At 41.2% G+C, this 26,578-nt stretch overlaps 1 pseudogene; it reads left to right on the forward strand.

Moving 5' to 3' along the window:
- Nucleotides 1–1,123: 1,123 nt before the first annotated feature.
- On the forward strand, nt 1,124–1,622 carry LOC127226842 (ubiquitin-40S ribosomal protein S27a-like; annotated as a pseudogene).
- The last annotated feature ends 24,956 nt before the right edge of the window (nt 1,623–26,578 follow it).

A 26,578-nucleotide genomic window follows, 5' to 3' on the forward strand; every position in this document is an offset into this window, starting at 1 on the left:
ATTTTGTGAATTAGTTCTAGGAAATGAACATACCTGTTGTCCTAGTCAGGGCTTCTATTGTTTCAATGAATCACCATAACCAAAGCAAGTTGGGGAGAAAAGGGTTTATTTGACTTGCACTTCCATATCTTAGCTTACCACTGAAGGAAGCCAGGGCAGGAACTCAAGCAGGGCAGGAACCTGGAGGCAGAAGCTGATGCTAAGGCCATGGAGGGTGCTGCTTACTGGCTTGTTCTGCATGACTTACTCAGCCTGCTTTCTTATAGAACCCAGGACCACCAGATGGGGAATGGCACCACCCTTAATGTGCTGAACTCTCCTCCCAGATCAATCACTAATTAAGAAAATGTCTTATGGACTGATTATATGGAGGCATTTTTCAACCAAAGGTCTCTCCTTTCAGATAACTCTAGCTTGTGTCACATTGACATAAGACTGACTAGCACATTTGCACAATCCGAGAAAGAAGGGATGGTAGCTGTTACCCTAAGGGACAAAGAGTCATACCAAGTCAGTATTCTAAAGTCCACACTTTAGGAGACATATTCGCCAGTGGCCTATGTGGAAAGAATTAGGAGCTGTTGCTAATTGATCAGTCTCATACATTGATCAGTGGAGAGTATGAACAATCGTGGAAGGAAAGTGCCTGATCAGAGACCGGCAAGGAGACAGCGAGCTGGGGACAGGACATGGCTAAAACTCACTGCATCATAAAGTGGGAGCACTGAGCTTGAACCTGTTGTTGGTTTTTCAAGATAGGGTTTCTTTGTGTAGCCCTGCCTCTCTGTAGACTAGGCTGGCCTTGAACTCACAGAGATTCACTTGCCTCTGCCTCCTGTGTGCTTGGATTAAAGGATGCACCACTACTGCCTGGCTTCCTCTAGTTCTGACCCAGATTGTTACAGGACAGCAAAAAATAGGAAGCCAGTTGTGGTACATATACCTGTAATTCCATCACTGGGAAGGAGGGGGCTAAAGGCCAGGAATTCAAAGTCAGACTCATCTTGGACTACATGAGTCCTTGTCTTTTTGGTTTTGTTTGTTTGTTTGTTTGCTTGCTTGCTTAAAATATAAAGCCATGGGCTTTTTTGGATTCACCATCTGTGGTGGAACCACCACCAAGATGCAGATTTTCATGAAGGCCCTCACAGGGAAAATCATCACACTGGAGGTTGAACCCTCGGACATGATAGAAAATATAAAGGCCAAGATCCAGGATAAGGAAGGCATTCCTCCTGACCAGCAGAGGCTGATCTTCAATGGTAAGCATCTGGAAGATGGCCGTACTTTGAGTACAACATTCAAAAGGAGTCCACCCTTCATCTTGTGTTGAGACTTCGTGGTAGTGCTATGAAGAAGAAAAGAAGTCTTACACCACTCCCCAGAAGAATATGCATAAGAGAAAGAAGGTTAAGTTGTTTGTGCTGAAGTACTATAAGATGGATGAAGATGGCAAACTTAGTCGCCTTCACCAAGAGTGTCTATCTGATGAAAGTGGTGCTGGAGTTTTCATGGCTAGCCATTTTGACAGACATTACTGTGGCAAGTGTTGGCTGACTTACTGCTTCAACAAACCAGAAGACAAGTAGTTGTGTATGAATAAATGAAAAGACAGGAACTGAAAAAAGATAACACCATGGCATGGAGAAGTATCTTTTGAAAGGAGGCCTATGCTTTCCCCCAATTCATCCCTGTTTTTAAAAACCACTCAAAATGGCAACATGATAATTAGCTTGCTGTTTCTCCATTCTCTAGCCCCTCACTCTGCCCTAGTGTCTGAAAGTGCTGTCCTGTTCCTTTTAGATCCACAATGAACAACAGTGATGATATCATTGCTTTGACCATTTTTAATCTTATCAGCAAGAATAATTGAAACTTAGAATAAGTAGGTCATTACAAGTTCAGAACAAATGTGTCAAATGTCTCTGACGTCCCTGCCTGGAGTATAGACAAAGGAGATCATTCAGCTGGGTAGGCATTTGATACATGCAGCTCATCACACAATGATACTGCAACTCAGCTTTACTTGGAAACCAGGCAGGTCATTTATTTCCCCTTTTTAAAGGAAGAGCTAAAATATGAACCACTCCCAGAAATGATAACCTGTTTGCCCAGGCTTCGGTCAAGGGCCATCTTTGCTTGCTCACAGCTCCTAGGATGCTATGGGAAAGCCATCACTTGCCCTCTTGGTGAATCCAGACAGCCCTGGAATAAGCTCTTATCAGAGCACATATTCTTGGGGTCTACAAAGTTCAATTAATATTAGTGTGTGTGTGTGTGTGTGTGTGTGTGTGTGTGTGTGTGTGTGTGTAAACTTATAGGCAAGCCAATTGAGACACACAGAACATTAATTTCCCAAGGGTCTGAGCCAGTCTTGGGTCTGAGATTTCTGCTTTATTGTATGTCCTGCTCCACTCTGGACACTTCATTGGAAAACAGAAACCAAGACATATTTCTCTACACCAGAAGAATAATTTAGCCTAATTGTGGAGGCCTTGGTTTCCTGGGCTCAACTTGTGTCTCCATCAGTTTCTAAAACAAGTGGCTTGACAGATATGTATGTGTGCCCTGTGAAGCAATTGTAACAACTGATGTGTTCCCATAGTGTATCTGTGTCAACATCATGTGACCTCCAGACAAACATCTTGACTTGATGCAGGTAAATCACAGTCCTCATGCTCTCCTTTGTCACCTATCCTTATACTTCCTACTGCCACTCAGGTACCTGTGTCTTGGGGGTCCTGGTGGGTGGATATAGAAAGTCTCTTGGGAAGATGGAAACTGCTGAGTTGTATTTTGTGCAGCTGCTGGGTGTGGCCTTCTGAGAAGCCAGTCTTAGGAGATGCAGCGGTCCATCGCATTTTATGGTACCTGATCCATCCCATGTTGTTGCATTGATTCTTTCTCTTCCTGTTTCCCCTCACTCTTGTTATCCATGGATTGTACTCTGAACACTAGAGTTTAGCTTTATTCTGAATTCAGACAAGATGACATCCACCTTAGAGGATTGCATCAAGGAATCAATAAACGTGTAAAACTGGGTAAAGTACTTTGAATAGTGCCTGCCAAACTGAAATTACTGTGTAATTGCGAGCCACACTTTTATTCTGTACTGTAGTCTTACCCTATGAGATGATAAATAATTAGACTATGTAGCTACATAGAAAAATACATGTGGAATGTTAAAGAACACATCAGAGCACAAATATCACAGGGATTATAACTTCGTAAAAATTATATATATGCACAATGATGACAGGAGAGAGAGCAGAGCTGGCAACTGTGGCTATGAAGGGAAGAGGTGCCATCTTTATGTTTCCACAAAGGTAGTTATTTATTCAGAGTATAGTTAAATAAATAGAATAAACATGCTCTTTTGGAGGCTATATACATTTCTGCTCAGAAATACTCTTCTGTACTAATAACCCCTCATAGCTGGAGAATTCTTATGTTCAGGATTATTATTATTAATAATAATTATTATTATTATTAACTATTGTACAGACAGAGTCTCACTATGTAACTCAGGTTGTCCAGGAACTCACTGTGTAAACCAATCTGTCTTAGAACTTACAGAGACCTGCCTGACTCTGCCTTTGGAGGGCTGAGATTAAAGGTGCTAGGACACTCCTTTTGTATACTATATTTTAAACTACTTTGTTATTTATGAAGACTGGGAGCTGTGAGGCAGAGCTTGTGATGAAATACCTTACCCTGCTTGAACACAAGGGTCAGTGACTACTTTCCTTGGGGCTGTGAGACGGTGGCCTCCTCCTTTAAGTACAGTGTTGTCCCATGCTTGGGGCCAAGCCTCCTCTGCAGTGAGTCCTGAATGGATGTTGGCTCAGCAAGAGACAGAGAGTAGATTCCCTCTTCTATTCTTCCTCCTCCTACCCTCAGAGCCTTGAAACCCATGGTAGGAAGAAGCAGTATATAAATCTAAGAATTGGGGCCCAGGATGTGTTTTTTGTAGGGTTGCACATATGCCATCTTTGTTCAGCTATTAGCTTGATATGAGCTGGGAACATGGGGAGGGATGGGGGTTGGGAGACATTTTCTGCTTTTAGATTTTTGAGTTCCTTGTTCTGTATTTGTCTATATGACCTACCCTGGCCTAAACTCTCTAAAGGCCTCTCCTTGTACTTAGGCTTAACTCTGTTTCTGTTCTAACTGTAACCCCCTTCCACCTGCTCTACCTAACACACCACGCCCCCTTCCTCGCAGCAGAGTCAGCGGGTTGACCAGATGTCCCATATATATATATATATGTGTGTGTGTGTGTGTGTGTGTGTGTGTGTGTGTGTGTGCGCGCGCGCGCGCATCTTCCTTGTGCATCATTACTGAAAGAGTCAAACCATCATGCAACAGAGCTCATGTGGAAAGGTTTATTTTGGGGGAGGGAGAGGAGGGAATAGGAAAGGGTGGAGGGAAAGGGAGAAACCAGCCTGTAGGGACAGAAGGTGTGGGAGAGAGGAAAGAGAGAGGGGGAGGGGGAGAGGGAGAGACAAAGAAGAAAGAGGGAGAGACAGGAGAGGAAAAGATGTGCAAGGGAGCCCACCTTTTACAAGGGAATATAGTGAATGTGCGAGGGAGGTGTTCTTAGTGGCTTCAGCTGAGGGCACATCCTGTCAGGACCCTAAGGACAAGCCAGCTAACATTTACTCTCTTAACTATAGCGGCTGCTATATTTTGGTTTGTTTCTTTATCTTGCTAAGGACATTTGTGTGTGAGCCTCTGGAAATGAATGGCCCATAATAATACATTTTTTTTCTTTTTTCCAGACAGGGTTTCTCTATGTATTTTTGGAGCCTGTCCCTGGAATGAGCTTGGTAGAGCAGGCTGGCCTCAAACTCACAGAGTTCCACCTGCTTCTACCTCCCAAGTGCTGGGATTAACTCCTGGCTCCAGAATACTTCTTCACATCTGCTCACTTGTTTTGTCTCTTCTTCATTCAAGAGTTCGGTGTGAGTGTCACCTCCTCAATATAATATTAAAAGAAAATGAAATACTTTGCTAAGTAAGAAATATTTATATAAACTAAATGCCCACAGTAACTCTCAACATTAATTATTTATTTACTTAGCTCTGGGAATTGAATCCAGGGTTTCATGTGTGCCTCCCCTATGTTGGGCTTGTAGGCCTGTGCCACCAGGACCAATTCGACATCCTTTTCATACCTGTTCAAACAACTCAACGGTAAAATGCAAGGAAGACACCAAGAGATACTGATCCATCTATTTGAATGACCGAAATTTTAAGTCACTTATTGTGTCAACTTCTGATGAACACAGAGCAACAGGGACTCTCATTCACTGCTTAGGAGAAAGCATACTTGATAGCATATTTCAGGGGTGGGGGCAGGAGGAGGAGGAGAGGACAGCTTGGTTGCTTCTTACTGGTTAAGCTAGCACCATATGACCTGACAAACCCCACCCTTAGATTACTGCAAGCACTGCACACTCTCAGAAGCTCTTTTCAGAAAGATTACAAACTGGAAGCAGCCCAAATTCCTTTGCAAAATGCAATGAATAAACAAATAGCATCCACCAAACAGAGGGATCTACTCATCAATGAAAAGACACTGAGTACTGTTACAGGAGTCAGTATGAGTTAGGTTCAGCGATGGTTACTCCATGATAAAAGCCAGTTTTGAAGAAGATATATTCCACAGGTTTCACTTTCTATCACATTGTCCAGAAGGTAGGGCTCCAGTAAGAGACTAGAGCAGGGAATGCAGGAACCTGCCTGGGAGTAGAGCAGGACTCCAAAGGATAACAGTGATGAGCTAGCTAGAGAGATGGTGGCATAGACTGTGAACACGTTAAAAGTCTTACTGCCCTGAAAAGGCCAGTTCCGTCACGTGTAAAAATTTAAAAATACAATTTAAAAACTGGGAACTAGGTCTGGGAATGTAGGTGTGTGGTAGAACATGTGTCTTGTATTTACAAACCTGTGAGTTTGAAAACCAGCATGGCAACAAATAAAAAATGGAAACAAACAATTGAAAACAACAGCTAATTATCAAGACTTTGAATCTAGGTCTCATTGCTTTCCAGCTGCAGTGTGTTGGACCAAGTACTGTATTCTTTAAGCCCGAGTTTCCTCATCATCTAAAATGGATGTAATAAGGGTATACACCTCTCACAAGTTTGGTGAATTAAATGAGGTGTTGCAAATAGAGTCATGGGAGATATTAGTGTCACTCTTGGGCACAAGGAACCAAACACTATCAACAGTCAAGTTTTGCATTCTTTATTTCTGTCAACATGGTACTTGTCCTCTCTGAACTTCAGCTTTCTAATTCAAACTCTTGTATAAAATTCATTTTACAATGCTGTGGTGATAATCACCAGATACTTGTACCATGCCTGGTACTTAGTGGATGCTCAATAAAGGATAGCCAGCTACAGTTGTGACTTAGAGTGTTTTAATAAGTAAATTGTAGTTTCTTGACACTGCACTGGGAAATTGTGTTTACAAATGCATAATCCCAAATGATTAATTATGCAGCCAAGGAAAGAGCTGATGTTATGCAAATGTTTTATTTTGGTTTGCACTGGCCATTCACATATTTTCCTATTTATAGGCAAAATAGTAATTGGTCGACATGAGCACTGCTGCATCTCAATGAACTCTTAAGGAGGAAAAAGATTTCTCTAACATAGTGCAGAATGGGTTTTTCTTGTATGGTAATATGAGCTTTTCTATTTTGTTGTTTAAATCTGCAAAGGAAGCCCACAGTTCTCTACAGTGTTTCTCTCTCCATCTTCTGTTTTCTATCTTTCATCTCAGGGGTTTCTTTCTGAGTAAATTGAAGTCTGATCCAAAAGAACTTAGACCTAAAGACCACTGTGGGTCAGCTGTGTAGACATGAGATGAGTTCTTACTCAATTTGCTTTTCTGCTGTACTACCTTCATCGTTCCCATCATCACCAGCTGTTTGTCCAGTAAGGGCTCTTTGGTTTTTACATTTTCCGAATATCACTTAAGCTATTGTTAAGTTTCTCTCTTTGTCCATTTACCCATAAAAAGGGAAAGCTTTAATATGGTAAAAATACTGGACATTAAGGAAGATGCCATTCTCCCACTCAGATACATAAAAACATGCCTCCATCAAAAGATATTTTTGTAAGGTTATTTTTCGGTATAAATAAAAATGTTCTGAAATGGCTGATATGCTTCGTTGTTGTGCAAAATAGTGTGGGGTTTTTCATGGAAAATAAAGACCAGAATAACTGAAGCACAGATTTGGAAAGAAACTTAGGAATTTAACCCAACCCAAGATCAAGGAGATAGAGAAGAAAGTGCCTTGCAAGTGTTACTCAACAAGCCTCTGTCATCAGGGTAGGATATTCTCTTATCATACCATCTCTCCCAAACATCCCTTGGTTTTCTATTCTGTTTCTGTCTCCATTTCTGCAAAGCTTATTTAATTGTACTCATCTACCACTATTTAGTGATACCTGAAGTCACCCTTGTTTAATTATTATACATTTTTGTCTAGTCTGTTGTTCCCAGCTTTCTTCTTTACATAGTTGTCACTATGAGAAATACCCTAATGGAAGCAACTTAGGGAGGAAAGGATTCATTTGGCCTGCAATTCCATGTTATAGTCCATCGCTGAGGGGAAGTTAGGGCAAGAATTCAAAGCAGTCAAATCATGTCCACAGTGAAGAGATGTCACAAACAAATGGACCTATGTTGCCTACTGTGTTTGGCTGGTTTTCTTCATTCCTATACCTCCAGGGCTCACCTTAAGGAGTGGTGCCACCAACTGTGGCTTGGGACACTTAACAATCAAGGCAATATCTACAGTCATGCTCACAGGCCAACCTGATCTAGATAATTTCTCATTAAGACTCTCCTCTTGGGTAATTTTAGATTATACTAAGTTGATAGCTAAAACTAACCGGGACAACCCCCAGTCCCCTTTGGGCTGTGTTTGATATGTCTCTAAACATCACTTCCCGTCTATGCTTTAATTTACCTACAACTATATTGTGCAGGGAATCTTCATTCAATTCTGGGCTTTTAGGTTTAGCCCTGTGGCTACATTTATTTAGAAAATAGCGTGGCTATTTCCCCCTAATCAAACACTGCATCCTAGAGTGAGGAAGGAGTTTTGGTTTATAAGAGTCAAAAAGCTAAAGAAATTTCCAAGGCTCATGAAAAAGGAGATTCACAAAGCCACACATGGAGCTTCGAAAGCTGTAAGGGGTTGCTACTGAGAGGAGACTCACCAGAGGGTAGCTCCTTGCAAGAAGGACAGGGAACTCCAGGGAAACGACTTTCATGAGTCATTACCCTGGGTAAACAGAATGAAAACATGCAAAGGAAGCGGTATTTGCATAGTTAAGGACATTTTCATATTTAGAAACATATAAAATATAGTTCAGTCATGGTATCAGGGAGAAAGGGCGGCAAATGGCAGAATAGAGAAAATTTTATAATAAATACTGTTTTCTGGCCTTACAGTTGCCTTTGATTTACTTATGCTCCTGTAAATAACCTCTCTCATGCTCTTTAAACAATCACAATAAACTCATTGCTTCACTAGATAGATCTGTGTTGAATTGTTTCTTCATTCAATTGTGACTGAACTCTCTGGGGAGAATAGGAATCACACAGCAGTTAGTCATTATACCATGGCCCTGAGTTCCAACATATGAATGGGCCATATTTTACCTACCCATTTTTCTGTGATGATACATGGTCATTTCTGGCATTACAACCTGAAATACCACCACAGTGTATTTGTGCCTCCTATGTACCCTATGTATACTCTCTGGGAAATCTTTTCTGGGTATTCCCGTTAGTAGGTTAGCTGTGTCATAGAGTAAGTATGCTGTTAAATATTGCCAGGTGCCCATTTACAAACAAAGGCAGTGGGTCTGACAGAGAAAAACTGACAACTCCCGACTGTCTTCTCACACCCTCATCAATATTTGCTGTTGTCTTCTGTTCTCATCGCACCACTGAGAGGTTTCTGTATCCTGATATTAAACCTCTCTGATGATGCACTAAATCAGACCAGGTCAAATTAATAAATCCGGGTTTAATCTGAGCAAAGCATTCCAGGGTGGTCCCTGGGGAAGAAGACAAACCATGAAGGGAAACCATAAGGAGGGGACTTTAAATGCCCTCTGTGAGTGGAGCCTCTGATGTCGAGCTTCCTCAGGGGCAGGGTCTGGAATGGGAGGTATAGGGCTGGAATGAACTTCCCAACAGTCATTTTAAGGGGCATAGGCTTGAGTCTTGTTGGCATAATTTGCTTGTGACTGCTGTCTCCTTTTTAGGCACCATTCTTGTTACCCAACTTCAGACATTTCCATCTGCACATTAGCTCTTTATTCCATCTCAGTGAGTTTCTATTCAATGTCTTTCCCTTCCATTGTTTTGTGTGAATTCTGACCTACTGGTTCCACTTAAGATTTCATCTGAAGAGTTTTTTGAAGCTGAATAAACTTTTGGTAAGTCACCAATACTAACACTTTCCATAGTTTTCTAATGTCTTCCTGTTATATTACAACCCGGCCCTTGCATACTAACTTTAACTCATTGTTATTAGTCCAGTGTTAATTCTATTTTCAAGTTGATTGTTGAAAATAAGGGGTAAGACACCTTAGCATATTGCTGTGCACAGTGAGGGCCAATCAAAAAGCCAACAAAAGCTTGATGAAAGGAGTGAAGAATGGGTCATCTTCATTGTTTGCTATCAGTGAATCACAGAAGAAAAGGGCGGGTGAAACAATGGTTAAAGAAGCAAATTGTTAATTCTCCCTCCCCCTCCCCCACAAGCCAAGTATCATTGATATAATTTCCAAGAACTTTTAGTAATCCACTGTTTTGAGAGGTGGGGTGAAGGAGCTCTACAGTTTGAAATTTCAGTTCAACATTTGGAAGATAACTGATGGAAGTACTTTCCATAGCTACCCGATGTATGTCTTATTGCGTGTGTGATAAGTCTCTTGAGTGAGCCTTGTACTCAGCTACTTTGGAACAGATGTGGTTCTCTCTCTCTCTCTCTCTCTCTCTCTCTCTCTCTCTCTCTGTGTGTGTGTGTGTGTGTGTGTGTATTGTATGTTATTTAGGGAAAAGTCTTGTTAACAGTCATGTGTTCATAAGAAACTAGATAGAAATCAAACTTGAACGTGAGCAAGGATGAAAAGATTTCCCGAATGGGAATGAAAGTGATTGTTGAGAAACTATTGGAGTTTCCACCCAAGGAAAGCCCTTTACAGGCATCAGACGTCTGGCAGCAAACCAAGCTTTATTCTTTAGAAAAACTCCCTGGGATCCTTAATCTTATTTTTAATGGCATCTTTAACTAACAGGGTGGTTCAGTGGAACAGTTCCATTCTGCCCTCACACCTATGCAGAGAACTCAGCAAAGGCAAGAAAAGCAATTAGCTTTGGATGAATACCTGGCAAAAAGGAAATCTTTGTGGGCAGGGTTTCTCCCACATGCCTGCTCATAAACTTAGTTCATTTCTTTGTAATTTATATTTTATCTGATATGTGAAAGCATTACAAAAATCACACTTATTAGTGGTGTCCATATATTTTATGTATCTTATTTTGTGACGTGCTTAAAACATTTGAAATGGTTTCTTGTAGCTCTCTACTTAGTGCACAGTATGTGAATGTTATCCATACTCACCCAGTTGTGCCAAAGCTCCTCAGATATCTTGCTCTTAATTAACTCTGTCCACTGCTCCTTACCCCCACTCTCCATGGTCTCGGCCAGTCACTCTATTCTTCAGTTCTATGAGATGATCTCCCCCCCCTTTTAATTATCATTTGTAATCAACACCATGAAAGAATTGCTTTCTTTGTGTAGCTTCTTCTGCTCTTCCTATCACTTTTCTGTCCCCTTTGAAATTCCTTTTGCAGTGCTGGGAGTTGACTCCAGAGCCTTGTACTTGCTACACAAGCTCTGTTCCACTGGGTCACTTCTGCCCAGGACCTCTGTTTCTTGATTGTTTGTTTGTAGCCCTGGAAGCCTGAAAATCAGAGGTTTACCTGCCTAGGCTTCTGAAGTGCTGGAATTCAGGGCTTGTGCTACTAAATCTGGTTACCAGGGCTGTGTTTTGATCTGCAACTCTGACCATAGCTCCCACTTTCAGTGGTCAGATAAATTTAACATTTGTGGGCAAGATGAGGAACAAAGAATTTCTGTCATTTCCCCTATAAAGTCAAAGGAAATGAGTGACTCACTCCAACATCATGGAATATCTAAAACAAGGTTTCTCTTTCTGTTTGAAGGAAATTTTGGCAGGATGTTGGTAAAATATTTTCCAACTCAGGGAGCTCTTGTGAACTGTTCTCTTCATTTGCAATTTCAATGAACTTTTTAAAATACATATTTTGCCTGTGCTGGAGGATACAAGCATAGATCGATTACATCCACAGTGGACAGCACCATCCATGCCCAATCTCATGTTTACATTCTGATGGAGGAGAGACTATGATTACTCACCTGAAGACTCTGAAATGCTCACGGTTAGATTGTAATGGTGGGCAAAGGCATAATCTTGGATAGAATGGGTGGGAAGTCTGAATGCCTAACATCTGTTTTGTGTATGTATGTATGTGTGGGTTTTTTCCACCCTTTGTCTCAAGAAGATACAATAATTTCCTCTATACTAGTTCTCACTTTAAGCAAAGGAGCCAGAACAGAATGGATCATTAGTATACAGTGTAATCCATGCTCCAAGAAGGTGAGAACAGAGCGCCGTGAAAGCTTTGCCAGGGAGAATCAGCTTCAGCTCTAAGCAGCAGAGTGCTTGACTATGTGACATTTTCAAAACTCGTATAAACCTGGGATGAGGGAAATCTGCCTCCATGAAGAAAAAGCTTACATTCTGGGACTGCCAAGGACCACAAATGGGTGAAGGCATCACTCTCTAGATGGAGAAAGGCATTTAATATTACATTAGTCCATGCTCATTACAGATTCCTTGAGACAACCACATTTTACATTAATGACAGTCAAAATCGGGTACTTCTGCCTCCCTGCAGAAGGTAGGAATCTTGCCTAATGGCACCTCCTCTTACACCTAGTTCCCTGCCTGGATTGAGATTTAGCATGCTCACTTTGGGTCCTTGAGAAGCTGAGTTTTTTGTTTGTAGTTAGTTCAGGACTTCATTCTCCTCCTCTTACATGCTCCAAGTTCTCCCTTGTTTTCATTTCACACCTACTTTATAGTCACACAGATGACTCCAAAGGCAAAGTCTAAAATGTATCTACTTTTGAGAGAAAATGCACCAAAATGAGACCCCCAAGATAAATTCTGGTGGTAAACTTCACATTTTCTTTATCCCAGTTCCTCTTTGTCAATTAATTATATGCAGGCAAGTAGCTTAAATTCCATTGGGAAATTGATTGCCTGTTGGTTAAGATCTGTCCTCATTGCCTACTTAGTCTGATTTCAGAGGAGTGGCCACCTACAGAATCCAATCTCCTCTGGTCCCAGATATCAAAACCTTCTAATAAGGGGACAGAGAAGAAAGAGAGAAGAGAGCCCGGAAGCAGAAAGAGATGAGGAGAGAAAAGGAGCCTGTGGGTCAACACTCAGAAATAAATGGAAGAAGCTTTGCAAAATGCTGGGATAATGTTGTAATAAATCACCACTTCCTAGCAGTCTAAAAGAACGGTATCCCACCAAGAGCCAGTAGGATTTGAGGAAAAATATCAATCTTCAGTAAACTTTATCCTTCTGAGCTCAAATCAGTGGGCATCATTATGTCTGATCAATCACTAGTCCAGGACAACCTGAATTACAGCCGCGCTGCCAATGTTGAATGCACTTGGTGTTGCAGGCCTTCGAGGATGGTCCCCAGAGTATAGACTTAGATGTGGGTGCTCTGTAGACACCGCCACAATCAAGCCATGAAATCTGGGCTCCCATTGGGTTTATTTGAGCATTCTGTTACCCTAGCATGATCCTGAATCACATAGATTTTCTTGGATTTTTCTTAATTATATGTAATTTTCAAGTTATTTATGTCAAAATGATAGATAAGGTATCAAGGTCCCAGTATCTCTAAGACAGTATAAGTAAAAGGAAATTGGATTTAACCCGTGACTTAAAATAATTCCATTTTGGACTAGAGGGTTGACTCAGTGGTGGTTAAGAGCAATTGTTGTTCTTGCAGAGGACCCGGGTTTAATCTTCAGCACCCATAGGATGGTTTACAGCTTTCTGAAACTCCAAGAACAGGGGATCTGGTGTCCTCTTCTGGCTCCTGTGGGCACTAGGTACATAGTATAGATACTACACACATGCAGCTAAAACGTGTATGTGTGTGTGTGTGTGTGTATTTTTTTTTCAGAATAAAAATAAAAAAATCCCAAATCAGTTTAAACACTTATTTTTTTTTCTTTTGTTGTTCAGGGATTTTTCTTATGGCTCTTTAGCATCTAAATCTTTATTTGCAACAGAACTGACCAACAAATAATTTTTTGTCTCTGTGTCTGTATATGTTTCTTGTGCTTTTCTTTGACTCTTTTTCTTTATTTGTTTTGTCCTATTTCAGTTTTTCTTATTTTACTTTATTGTTACTTTTTAGATGGTGAGGGAACTAGGAGAAAGAGAGGGGGAGGAGAGGAAAGCACGTGTGACTAGGAAGATTGAATCAGGGTAGGAATAGAAGACAGAAGAGAGAGAGAAAGAAAGAGAGAGAGAGAGAGAGAGAGAGAGAGAGAGAGAGAGAGAGAGAACATAAAAGAGGGAGCCATTATTGGTTTGAAGAGAAAATTGAACCTAAAGAAATGTCTACAGACCTACAAGACTTACTCCAACTAACAATTTGAGCAACAGTGGAAAGGCTACCATAAATGCCCTTCCCTGATAATGAGATCAACAACTAACTTATCCGCCATCATGGAGACCTCATCTAGTACCTGTTGGAAACAGAAGCAAACACCCATAACTAAACACTGAGTCGAACTAGAAGCCAGATGCAGAGAGAGAGGACAAGATCAGATTGCAGAAACACATAGAGACAGCTGACCTGAACAAGGAGTAGCTAACGGGCCCCCAGACTGATAGCTGGGAATCCAGCATGGGACTGACTCAGACCCCCTGAACATGGGTCTCAGCTAGAAGGCCTGAGCAGTCTAAGGGACCTCAGACAGTAGAACCAGGATGTATTCCTGGTGCACAAAAGGACCTTGCAGGCACATTCCCCCATGGAGGGATACTCTCTTAACCTAGAGACAGGAGAGAAGTCCTAGTCCCTACTTCAAATGACTTGTCAGATTTACATGACCCCACCTGGATGACATAGCCCTAAATGTGGAGTGGGGGGTGGGGGTGGGAGGGAGGGTCGTCAGGGTGTATGTGAGTGGGGAGAGAGGGTAAGACAGAGGGAGGGAGGGAGAAAGGGGGGAAGACGGAACTGGGATAGACATGTAAAATAAAAAATAAATAAATAAAATTTTAAAAATCAGTTACTGATACAGAACCAGGAGTGTGGTTTTGGAGTGAGAGCTGCTTTTAAATAATCAGATGAAATTAACATAATATACAAATAACCATTTAAAAGTAAAGGATTTTGGGGTTTTAAGAGATGGTTCTGTGAATCATAACACCAGCTGCTCTTCCAGAGGCCCCAGGTTCTGGACTCCCCCATTCCCTCTGTCTTGTTAAATACCATTAGATTACATTCTGAAAGCTAGCCACCAAGGTCTCTTCCCTTATTTGGCCAATTCCTCGTCCTGAGGCTGACTATGACTACCAAGGTCCAGCTACCAAAGTATTGAAGTCCAGCAATCAAAATCTCCCATTGGCTCACCTAATGAACATGCCCAAATAAAATTAAACACCTCATGTGTCCCTCTGTCATCAATTATGCAATGTTGATGGGTCCTGTCTTATGTAGGTATGCATTGTTGCTGTGAAACCATGAATGTCCACATACATGTCTGTAGTCGTTTTTTTCCTTTGGACCTCCAGCTCACAAATAATGACAGGGAGATTTATTGCCAATTATGAAAGCTTGGCCTTAGCTTAGGCTTGTTCCTAAGTAGCATTTATAATTTAAATTAACCCATATTTTTAAACATACATTCTTCCACGAGACGTGTTACCCATTCTCTGTACTATCTCATCTGCTTCCTCTGGATCTGGCTGGTGATTCCACTTTTCTTCTTCCCAGAGTCCTCTCTGTCCCTGGAAGTCCCACCTAGACTCTTCCTGCCTAGCTATTGGCCATTTAGCTCTATATTAAACCAATTAGAAGGTGTTTTGGTAAAGACACATCTTCATAGTGTAAAAAAATATTCTATAACATGTCATATTCAAAGACACATATTTATGTGGGAAGAGATGACTCTCTGTCCTCTTAGATCCTGTACCTCTTCGATTCTTTTCTACCCATCTTCTACCATGTCCTCTTAGGGACATATATAGATGTCCTATTCAGCAATGATCACATAATATTCACTTATTCGAAGCATTCTGACCAATTTTGAGGCTGAGTTTCTTCTTTAATCACTGGTTACAGTATTAAGAAACTTTCTGAATATGGTTGAGGAATGCACTAATCTACAGGCATAAATCCAAGTATTTAGAAATCAGTTTGACAGTATGTCCATTTGCAAAATAATTGTAGTATGTTCTCCTCAAGAGCTGATGACCTCCTTGACCACAGCTCTTGGACAGGTCTACAATTCCAGAGATGAGTTTTTCCTCCAGTGGCTTTAGCCTCAAATCCAATCAGAAAGTGATTGGTTTCCCCATCCCTGTCATGCTACTATTGTAACAGTGAGCACACATTGCCCAGCAGGTCAGTATTGTAGCTTTCAATACTCATAGCTGGGTAAGAATGTTGGCTTTTCTCCCCCACAGCCCCTATAGCACCTTCCAGCATGAAGGAAGCCTCCAGCTCCATTCCAGCTTGTTTTCCCTGTGTTTAGTATTTAGCACCGTGGTCAGTGTCTGAAGCAATAGGGACAGATCACCAAGTTTAGAGAGAAGTTAAGAGTAATTGTATTGTAGGGGACTCAAAGGCCTCCCTTGACCAACAATGTATAGGAAGGTATGATGTTAACTGTTCTTGGCTGTTCCCTTGACTTAATTTGGAATCACCTAAAAGGCAAGCTACTGGATCATCCCCATTAAGGATTTTTTTCTTCTTGATTAATTTTTTTTGTAGGAAGACCCACCTTCAATGTGGGCTGGATTTACTTGTGGCAGCCCCAGATAAAATGCAGATGGAAGAAGAAAAACTTTGTCTTTTGCCTACTTGCCTTTACTATTATTGGCAAATTCATCTAACCTGTTTCTGCCACTGCTGCTCCTTGCTGGGTCCCACTCCATCAGCTTGCAGGAGAGACATGGCAAAAACACAATGACTTCAGGCTTGGAGGAAGCACACAAGGGCTTCCAATGTAGACAGAAGACCAGAAGCTCCCCAGGAATCCTCTAGGCCTTTAGTGTCATGTTGAGATTTATGAGATATCCACCCTAGAGGACTGAGGAACTACTGTGATAGACATTGTTGGATTACCCAGGCCATATCATGTAAAACAACCTAGTTAAACCCCTTTTAATATATACTCATTTTATAGGTTCTATTCCTCTAAAAGACCCTATCTGATATAGGAGGTATCCCATACCTGACTCTGTGACTTTTATTTACTATTTCAGTCCAATCATGCAAGGAGAATTTGACTTAAAGACTGACTTGTGTTGATTAAGCACACATAAAAACTCTACAGAGCCCTTTTTGGCTAATGATTCCAGGTGATGTTTTAGTTTATTAATGAAATCACAGGTCCCACTAATTTATTCATGAAAACATAATTCTATTAATTTGGAGACCTACAGGGCAGAGGCAAAGAGCTAAAATGATGAAGGGTTTTCATTCTTGACTTCATTTCTTCCCCTCTGGGAAGTGAGGTCCATCCCACAGACCCCAGGGCATCTCCCATCTTCATGCCCTGCCCTGTACTTCTTGAATGCAGCAGCATGCCTGCCTTGAGTAGCTTTCAACTGTGGCAACCATTCCTGTGGATTCTGAGGTTCTGGGCTCACTGGTAAAGCAAGCACAAAAGAAGACACCTTCTCGACTTTTCCCAGGAATGGCAACTCATTCTTTTGTGTGTTTCCTCAAAGGTGAAGTCATTGTGTGCCTTACCATGTCTCCCCTGTAGGCTGGTGGAATGGTACCCAGCGAGGAGCTACACCAGCAGGAGCTTCTCTGTGCCAGGGCCTTCCATCTTGCCTTGGCTGTCATATCCTGAATTTATTGCATGGAGTTAATTTCACTCCTTTACTTCATGAGCATTTTTTTAACGATAAAAGGATTCAAGGAGTGATTCAGTAAGAGCATCCATTTGCTCCCTTCATTCAAGCACTTTTAGAGGCAATCTCTTCATCATCTGTGGCCACAAGGCTCATATCACACACACATTTACTAGTCATTCAGCTGATACTAAATAAATACAGCTCTGCCTCCTTCCTTACTATATTAAAATGTTAGGTATACTTTGGGACATGTTTAGCTACTTCATACATTACAGACACAACATATTTCTTCATTTAAAATATAACATGCATTTTATACATAGATAACTTCCATGTGGTTTTAGTTTTTAAAGATCTCATTTAAAAATGTATTTATTAGACACAGAGACACAGTTTATCAAGATTTTATAATGGAGTTCCAATAGCATTTGGAAATATAGATTTGAACTATATCTGGGTTTTGTAAAGTGAGAAAATGGAGAATCCAAGACAGATGGAAAGAAATGCTGCACAATGGTAATGGCAGTTTAGGATGAAACAGATAAGACTCCACACATCACACTTTCCTCTCTTAGTCTTCTGCTTCTCTTGGAGATGACAAATAACCACTCTGTCCTTTGTTGGCCCCTGAACAGTCCTTTGTCCCACCTTGAAGGAATGAGGCAGAGAACATTTGTCCCAGAGCTAAAAACATGCTTGGTGTTGATATATTTCAGAAACATTAGAGTATGGTTGTAGCAATAGTTGTGAAGGTCTTTTCCAGTCCTCAGACTCAACTATTGTAAGAATTTGAGAGATTTCTTTTTTTTTTGAACTAAAAATTATACAAGAATTCATATTAGTTACGAATTTAAAGAAAGTATTTTCTTAATTTTAATGTCATTAGTATCTTTTAAGACACTGAAGAGTGCTGGTGAAGATGTAATCACCAAAGGGAATAGAAACCTCACTGAAGAACATAAGAATTCAACAGGCTTGCTAAAGTAGATGTGTGACCAATATGACAGGGCGACCAAGAGCTGGAGAAGTAGCAGCAGTTCATTTCCTTGATTATTTACAACAGAATCAATAAGAATAATTTATGGAGAGAAACTCAACAATCCTCTGAACTGAAGAAAACTTTGTAGCAATGAATATTGTAAAGGCAAGAACTTGGTCATTGCACAGGGAGATAAAGTGGCCCAAGGTCATGGTAAGACTTTAGGATTGTACCACTAAAAGCACCCAAGACCCAAGAACTCACAACAGAATGAATCTCTGCCCTAGGATCCAACTCCAAATTCTCAGTAACAAGTTGTTTTGCTTGGCTTGGATCACATGTTCAATCACTGTGTTTTTATTGCCAGAAATGAGAAGTGTGGAAAGATTGAAAGATGGAAATGTTACTGGATTTTACAGTCCCATGAGGATCACTTGTACTGTCAAATGATGGCCCATAGAAAGAAAGGTACTTGACAGGCAAAATCTATACAAGTTCCCCAGAAGCACTTTCTAAGAAGACCTGGGGAGGATTTGGCAATGAAAAATGTCAATCTAGGCATTGATAAATAGAAAGGAGTTTGAAAAGTGAATTGGAGACACCAGGAGAAAGAGCATTCTTTTGAAAAAAATATTTATTTTGAAACTAAAATATAATTATTTAATTTTTAATTTTTCTCTTTCCTTTATATTCTCTAATTCCTCCCACAAACCATAAACCCTTGCTGTTACTCAAATTCATTTATTTAATTCCATTTCTTTAGTTGTTTAGTATTATTAAATACATAAAAACATCCTGATCTTTCTGTTTTATGTTACTTCTATATGATTTCGGAGCTGTCCACTAGGTTTTCGATAGCCAGTTTAGGGACTTTCCTGGGGAAGAGTATTTTTCTAGCTTTCAGAATTCCTTAGTTGCCTGTAGTTCTTTGGGTTTGAGAAAACATGAATTTTCCCTCTTCTGTGTTAGCATGTCTATTGTTCCAGTCTTGTCTAGGCAGCCATGTTGATGAGACTTTATGGGTGTTATTTCTCTGATGTGACAAAGGGCATGAACAGGGGTATAGGAAAAGGAGAGCCCGGTGATGTGGGAGTGGAGAGAGAGTACATCTGGTATGTGAGGATGCAGAGTTGGTAATATGGAAGGATGATGGACTGAGAAAGTATGGCATAAAAGTTCCAAGTCACTGCACAAGGTGACAAAAAATTTGGGTGCAATAATAAATACAAATAGCTTGTATTTAGACTAGAAAATACATGTTTTAAGGAGTTTTGCAACTCCGAATTATTTTCAATATTTTAGGAAATAGTATTCTCCAGTAAATTGGGTTCCTCCCTTAGATTAGTTTTCTCTGCAGTTTCACTATGTGCAAAATGAGCTGCAGGAGTAGAAAACCTGACCATAAAGTTCTGCAGTTCCCCAGGGGTAAGCTTCAACGTGATGTGACATATGCACCTTGATGATACCATCAGTCCATACGCTGGTTTATAGCTTATATTTCTTATCCATTAGGCAACTGGGGCTCTATAGCTTATATTTCTAAAAGACAAATTTTCAAGTGAATCAATCCATTTTCTGGGGATGAAAATGTTTGGTCAGCTGAGAATCCTGTTGGCATCTGAGTGCTACCCTCACTCTCACACTTTGGGGCTACAAAATTCTGCTGGAAATTTCCATGGTGTCACAGGTAAAACTGTTGTAACAGAATGATGAGCCCAATTGGAGAAATTTACCTTGCCAAATATGTATGTATGTATGTATGTATGTATCCATCTGTTTATTTTTAACTATCTAAATTTTATGGCAGTTATTTGCAGAGACTTGCACTCAGTAACCCAACCCTGTGATAAAGGTTAGCCTGTCCATGTCCTGCATAGGAGAAAACAAAAAGAAGGCCTTAGAAAAGCCGCTGGCTTCTCAGGGCCAAGTGGCTGGCAAAGTCAGGCAGGATTCAACACTGGATCGACCCAGTTCTAGAGCGTTTGCTTCCTCCTTCTTGCCACATCCCACCACACCACGGCCCTCACTTGCCATAGCCACACCCTCATTCTCCTAAGGTCCCAGATAGAATGCCATGGCCAGATCAGTATAGCATGGTTTGACTATGGCAAGAGGTGAGACAGCTGAGAGATCAGTGGGCTTTTATTTCGAATGTTTGAAGGACAGAGCCGGTTTTACTCGGGGCTAATTTGTAGCCCAGACCATCATATTGCATTTGGTCTTTGTTAGATGAGACTTATTCTGCTCATTTGGAAAAAAAAGTAAAAAAAAAAAAAAAAAAAAAAAAAAAATATATATATATATATATATATATATATATATATTAGTAGGCAATAGTAACTATCCGAAGCGATTGTTGGAGCTAGTCATTACCCACTCATTTGTTCAAGGTACCTTCTGAGAATTCCTAGTCTCTTAGACACTCAGGGAAACTAAGCAGGTAAAGATCCCTCACAGAGCTCACATTCTAGGGTAGGGAGAGAGGAAATATGTGCAAAAAGAAAAAAAAAACTTAATTAAAAGCCATACAGTAAATTGGGAAGGGAAGTCACAAGTGCTTTGGAGGAAGAGGTAAAGTAGGAGAGCCTGAAAAATGCATTTTAGTAAGATGGTTTCATCACTGAACCCAGAGATTTGTAAGGCAATTTGTAGAAAAATAATCTAGCCTTTGCTCATAGGCTCCCACATTCAGGGGCTTCTTTGTCATTCAGTTTCATCAAGTAACCTGACCTTGCCTTGATGGAAATGTCAAGGAAGCCGTTCCAACCCCTACCCACCTCCACCCTTGCTCTCTACCATGCTGGTAACAAATTTACCCAGAATCTTTCTTCCATTCAGTGACTACACTATGAGAGGTCATTCTATGAATCGGAAAAGGCAACAGACTGGAAACACTGATGCCTGGGATCTACTCTCAGATGTGCTGTTAAATACAATTTGATCTTGAGAAATCCTTCCTCCTCTGTGGGCTTGTTTGGTCAGCTGAGAATCCTGTTGGCATCTGAGTGCTACCCTCACTCTCACACTTTGGGGCTACAAAATTCTGCTGGAAATTTCCATGGTGTCACAGGTAAAACTGTTGTAACAGAATGATGAGCCCAATTGGAGAAATTTACCTTGCCAAATATGTATGTATGTATGTATGTATGTATGTATCCATCCATCTTATTTTACTTAGAAATCACAGTTCCCTCTCCCTCTGGCCACCCCACCACTCCCACCATCTCCCCATTCCACTCCCCCATCTACTCCTCAGAGAGGGTGAGGCCCCCCATGGGGAATCATCGGAATCTGTCACATCATTTGGGGCAGGACGGAGACCCTCCCCCATGTATCTAGGTTGAGAGAGTATCCCTCCATAGGGAATGGGCTCCAAAAAGCCAGTTAATGCACTAGGGATAATTACTAGTATCACTGTAAGTGGCTCTATAGACTGCCCAATCCCCTCAACTGATACTCATGTTCAAGGGTCCTAGTTTGGTCTCATGCACATTCCCCCGATGTCAGTCTGGAGCCAGTGGGCTCCCACTTGCTTAGTTCAGCTGTTTCTTTGGGTTTCCCCAGCTTGGTCTTGACCCCTTTACTCATCACTCCTCCCTCTACATTGCTGGTGGGAGTGAAAACTTGTATGGTCACTTTGGTAACCAGTATGGCAGTTTCTCAGAAAATGGGAAACTGATCTACAACAAGACCCAGTAATACCACTCTTGGGCATATATACCCAAAGGATGCACACTCACACCACAAGGACATCTGTTCAACTATGTTCATAGCAGTATTATTTGTAGTAACAAAAACCTGGAAGCAACCTAAATGTCCATCAACTGAAGAATGGATAAAGAAAATGTGGTATATTTACACAATGGAGAACTACTCATTCCGTGAAAAACGGCATCTTGAAATTCGCAGGCAAATGGATGAAACTAGAAGTAACCCAGTCTCAGAAAGACAAACACTATGTACTCACTCATAAGTGGATATTCAACATAGAGCAAAGAATAACCAGCCTACAATCCACAATCCCAGAGAAGCTAGGAAACAAGGAAGACCCTAAGAGAGACAAACATGGACCACCCCACCCCAGAAGGGGAAATGGATAAATTTCCTGAGAAAATTGGAAGCATGGGGGAGGAGGGAGGGAAATAGGAGAGAAAGTAGGAGAGAAGGGGAAGGGGGAGAGAACATGAGAGATTGATCCGGAGGGTTGAGCTGGGGGAAGAACAGAGGCGAACAAGGAAAAGAGATATCTTGATAGTGGGAGCCTTTATGAGGTTAAGGAGAACCCTAGCACTAGGGAAATTCCCAGGAATCCATAAGGAGAATCTCAACTTAGAATCTAAGCAATAGTGGAGAGGCTACCTTAATTAAATGCCCTTCCCCTATAATGAGATTGTTTACTACCTTAAATGCCATCATAGAGCCTTCATCCAGTATCTGGTGGAAACAGAAGCAGAGATCCACAACCAAGCACTGGGCTGAACTCCTGGAGTATGTGAGGAAATTTCAGCACCAAATTTCTCTCTCAAACTTACCTGTAAATGCCAGCCACCAGGTCAGTGCTCTGCTCTATTTTGGACAGAGTCAGTGGCAGGTGCTCGGCTGCAGACTGTGCAAGCTCCAGGACTTGCTTCCAAGGGTAACTCAAGGTTTTGGAACCATTCTGCAGAGTCCCATATGGCTTGGGACCTGGTTACCTTAGCAATTGGTTCCCTCCCTATGAATGTCAATTATCAGGCAATTAAAACTCTTGACTGTTCGGGGCTATTAGTCCCAGGGTCACAGTACAGAGGATGAGAGGCATGGAGGTTTTCATTCTTTTACTTCACCTTTATTTCAAAGCCCTATCATAATTGAAAAACTTAAACAGACTTTCAGCTCTGAAACCTGTCCTATCATGGGAGTTGTAGGAGAGATATGTATTTGATCTTTTTGTCAATTGATTTGTACATTTATCATGTCGCTTTTCTTTTAGTAATTAGAAGCCCTTTCATGCTTTTAGTCACATATAGAGACACATTGGGAGCGTCTACCTCACTGTTTCCAGCCTCCTGTTATATAGGCTCCCTCAGTTCCTGTTCAGTCTTATTTCCTTTAAGACACTCACTATTCGCTTTTTGTTTAGAGACAAATGGATTACAAAATATGTAATCCTGGCTAGAGTTAAATGCATATGATCCCCCTGCCTCTGTCCTACCACCACACATGACACAGTCTACTTCCTGTCTAAAGCTTGGTCTTCCGTTCAGAAGTCTAAATTGACTTGTTCTATAGAGTAGCCTTATTGTTACCATCATGGTCTTGTCAATCTTGGCCCTGCCCCCCATAAATTAAAGGTGTAGCTGGAATTATAACAATTTCACTTTCCCCATATTCATGCTAATTATCCTAATCTACTTTTCTTCCAACTCTTTCAGGTAGAAGACACAATTTACATTTTTCATAGTCTCTTCCTGGCACAGCACTATTCATCATGGGGCTCTATTTAACAGGGAGGTTAGGAAGTGCTATCATTATATGCAGCTTAACAAAGATGGACATTTGGGCATTTGGGATAGAACATTTATAAGCATGTAATCTCCCAACCTTAAAGCACAAGGGACCTTCATGATTAATATACTGATTTCTTCCTGTTATAGACAAGAAACCCTGGGGAATGGGAACAGTAACCTGCTGAAAGTGAAATCATAAATAAAAGAGAAGCATGGGCCCAAGCTCAGGCCTGAGACTTGCAAGCCATGCTCTTCTAACTCCCAGTAGTTTAAACCTTTTCTTCTATGACACATTTGATGGATGAAGTGCACCCAACCGGAGGCTCTCTTGTGGGTTCAGCTGGACACTCATGCAGTTGCTGGAGAGAATAACACATCTTGGTCTCTACTTCCACCACCCAAGAAGGCTAGCATAATGCAAAAGAATAATATGAAGATATCTGATGCCTTGCCTCTTCTCCTAGTTTGGAAAAGTTGCAGAAATCCATGCTTTAAATATTATTAGTATCAGAACGATTCAGCAATCTCACTACTGAGGTCTATGCAAAGGGTATGGCATTAGCGTATCAAAGAGCTGTTTGCATGCCCATGTTATTACAGCACTACTCACAACAGCCAAGGTCTAGAACCAACCATCCCAAGTGTTCACCACTGTATAAAGGAAATGTGGTGTGTACACAACAGAACTTTCTTCTGTCTTTGAAAAGGGGGAATATGATTAAAGCAACAGAGATGAACACGGAGAATACTACATTAAGTAAAATAAAGCCAGATCCAGAGAGAGATACAAATGTCATAAAGCCTCACTTGAAGAAATCTAAATGAGTAGTAGTGAAGTAGAGAGTAGAATTGTAGTTGGCACTGGGGGGTGGATACAGTGGAATGTTGTACAAGAAGAGTAAGCTCAGGAGTCTACGGTGACCATAGTTATCAACAATATGTAATGTAATGGGGGGGGGATATTGAGAATTGAACCAAGGCCTTGTACATGGTAGGTAAGTGCTCTATCACCAAGTCATCGAGTCACACTCCTAGCCCCATAAGGGAATTTTGAAAATTTCTTACAGTAGAATTTTAGTGTGTTGTTGCAGAACTTGATAGGTATGAGAAGTAATGCATGTCTTTTACTGGATAACTTTAGCCACTGTACCACGTACACATGTCTCAAAATACCATGTCAAACATGAATAATGATTATAATTTTTACTTTTTGATGAAAAGCAAACTTTAAATAAGCTAATATAAAGTGCATTGTAAACCATGTTGCTATGAGGGAAACTGCCATCTTGTGAGCATTTGGTAGCAAGGAACAAATAATGTTAAACTTCCATTTTTGCTGTCGGGGCTGGGACTTGGAGAAATTTGAGGTTGGGCCACGTGTGGTGCTTTCAAATGTGGACATTTCAAAGCATAGGACAGCTTAGAAAGATGGACCTGCTGAGGTCTGAGGGCTGGGAGAGCAAGCAAGTCCTGGGGTCAGATAGTAGCGCTGTTTCGGAAGATCACAGATGCAACGAAGATGGGGAACGAATGGCAGGGGAGGAGAGAGAAGATAATGACAGCAGAGGTATGCAGGGAGGGGAATTGGAAAAGACTTCGGTGGGAAATGAGTATAAAGGCTAAAAGTACATTTCTGTAAAAGTGATAACATTGAAAGCTTGAGAGTGAGGCCATGGAAAGAGGAAGGGCAACTTACATAGAGCATAAAATGAGTTAGTTTTCATGGTAGGGACTCTTAAATTCTCTCTTGTTAAAGACGCAGAAAGAGGTTGTGTGGGTGGCTGCAGGCAGAACGGACAGAAAGAGGCTCAAGGATTCTTCTGGGTTGCACATGTTGCTGTGTGGTGGTTGTATTTGTGACTCTAATAGATCTCTTGCAGTCTCACCCTCCTTAGGGGATGACTCCCATCCATGTACAACCATCCACTCAGCAATTGCAGTCACTGAATAAGTTAAGTCATAATGGATAAGAATTGTTTCTTAGAACGGATAAAGTGGGACTATTTCCCCATATCTATCATCTCTCAGGAAATGTTTTTAAGCAACTATGAGGCCAAACCCTGCTATCACCTGGCCACCGATGCCAGGGCCCTGCCAAGTTGCACTCCTTTCTCTTCACAGGATGTTGGCAGACAGAACTTTTGAGAAATGCCTCACCTTGCAGAAAGGGCTGATAGGCAGTAAGTTGCCCAACTTGCTGGCCATGTTTCCTCTAATAGCAGTTGATGTCTCAATATCAATTAAAGGTCATGAGTCATGCAGAATTTCTCAGTCCATGTTGCCCCCACTACTCCCTGAGTTTTAAGAGGCTTGCTTCCCGTCTACACTATTTTTGTTTGGTTGGATCCTGTGGGGAATTTTTAAAATGTACATTTCCTGTTTATTTTTCTTCCTGTTTCTCAAAATAGGAATTAAGCGATAAAGATGAACAATCGTGCAGCATTTTATAGTGACCTTTGTAGAATGAGTGTTAAAGTCATCATTAAAGGCTTTCACCCGTGCAAATCCCTCTGCCCCTCTGCATACAGCATTTAGAGGGCAAATGGCCAGAAACAGGAAAGTGCTTGGAGGCTTTGGGGTACCAGAATCCCACCTCACTCCCCTCCATCCCACATGCTCCTGCCCTTTATCATTGTTGTCTTCTTCACAGGAAGCATGGTTTTCTGATGTCTTTGACCCTTTGCTGTATCTCATTGTGGATAATTAACTGTTTAGCTCTGCGATCATGGACAGTTTCTCCTGCTCTGCCTTGGGAAAGCATTTAGTGGCTCAGCAATTAGGGAGGAAGTTGAAAGGGTGAGAACAAGGAGACAGAGAAGTTAGTGGCACTAGTGATTGTACTGGAGTATTGGTGA

Source organism: Phodopus roborovskii, unplaced genomic scaffold (assembly GCF_943737965.1).
Source record: "Phodopus roborovskii unplaced genomic scaffold, PHOROB, whole genome shotgun sequence".
In the NCBI taxonomy this organism is placed as follows: domain Eukaryota; kingdom Metazoa; phylum Chordata; class Mammalia; order Rodentia; family Cricetidae; genus Phodopus; species Phodopus roborovskii.